The sequence below is a fragment of the Cynara cardunculus genome (genome assembly GCF_001531365.2).
Source record: "Cynara cardunculus var. scolymus isolate 2C chromosome LG 7, CcrdV1, whole genome shotgun sequence".
Taxonomy (NCBI): domain Eukaryota; kingdom Viridiplantae; phylum Streptophyta; class Magnoliopsida; order Asterales; family Asteraceae; genus Cynara; species Cynara cardunculus.
This window is the reverse complement of record NC_037534.1, coordinates 11,180,268-11,181,796: the sequence shown is the minus strand read 5'-3', so window position 1 is coordinate 11,181,796 and position 1,529 is coordinate 11,180,268.

Here is a 1,529-nt window from a genome sequence, read left to right as displayed (position 1 = left end):
CAAAAAAAAAAGTCCAATGACTTAATCATTCCAAACAAGAAAGTCCATTGCTTTTTATTGTACTTTTCCCACATAATATCTCAACAATTAAATTGGCTAGTTACATGCCACAGTTTCATTCTGTTTCATCATTAACAGTTTCATTCTGTTTCATCATTAACAGTTTCATTCTGTTTCACTATTAACAGTTTCATTTTGTTATATCATTAACATATTCATCATTTACAGTTTCATTATGTTTCATCATTAACAGTTTCATTATGTTTCATCATTAACAGTTTCATTCTATTTCATCATTCACATATGCATCACTAACAATTTCATTCTATTTCATCATTAACAGTCTCATTTTGTTTTCATCATTAACATATTCATCATTAACATATTCATCATTAATAGCCTCATTTTGTTTAATCATTAACATATTCATCATTAACAGTTTTATTTTGTTTCATCATTAACAATTGTAAATAGCCTATTGTCCCATCATTAACAGTTTCATAGTGTCCAATTAAACATGTTCACAGGATTGAAAGCGGGAAAAAGGATTTTAATAATCACAATAGTTTACAATTTGTTCCCGTTTTGCCCTTTCTTGTTGAAAATAATAATAATTTATTTTCTTCTATTTTTTACTTTACTAAAATAACTTGTTTTAATCGTGACCTTTGATCATGAAAAATGAATGGATGTAATTGGTATGTAAGGTTTGAACATGGTTTGCAAAGTAAACCTCCTACACACACACACACACACATATATATATATATATATATTATAATAATAAATAAATAAATAAATAAATAACTGGAGTAACACGTTTCATCTTTTGGTGAGCCAACTTTAGTGTTTCCTCGCCTAAACACGTATCTAGACACAATTTACATTAGCAATTTAATTAGACTCATTTGATTAACACGTGTCCTCTTATTCCATCAATCTTACTAATTTAGGATGCAATTGATTTTATTTTTGGATTAATTAATTCGTCTAGTAATTGATTACTGAAAAAAGGGGATTTACTTTTAAATTTAAATTCAATTTACTAATATAGTTTCATTTATAAATTCAATTTTATTCTACAGTTAACTTCATTTTATCTAATTATTGATATAGTTTCATTTATAAATTCAAAAATTTTCCATTGTGTATAGTAATCCATAAAAAAAGCGGGATTTATTTCTAATTTTAAATTCAAATCACTTTATATTCCCGTCAAGCATCCCTCTATAATGCCCTAAAATGGTAAAACCAAACAACTTTGATGTGTTTTGATATTTTGATAGGTTCGGAACATGTTGGAGTGAAAAAGAGATTTTTGACAGATTTGCGAAGCTGTGGTGTTTCGACCATTACTCACTAATCTGAGTTCCGTTTAAGGCGATTCAAATTGTTATGGAAACAGAGCAGATGGGGCTACAACTTTGAGCTTTTCTGCTGATTCAGGTTGCATCTAAGCATAAATTGACATCAAAGCCAAAAACGTACTGTTGGACACGTGTCATCTTTTTGTTGAGCCAATTTTAGTG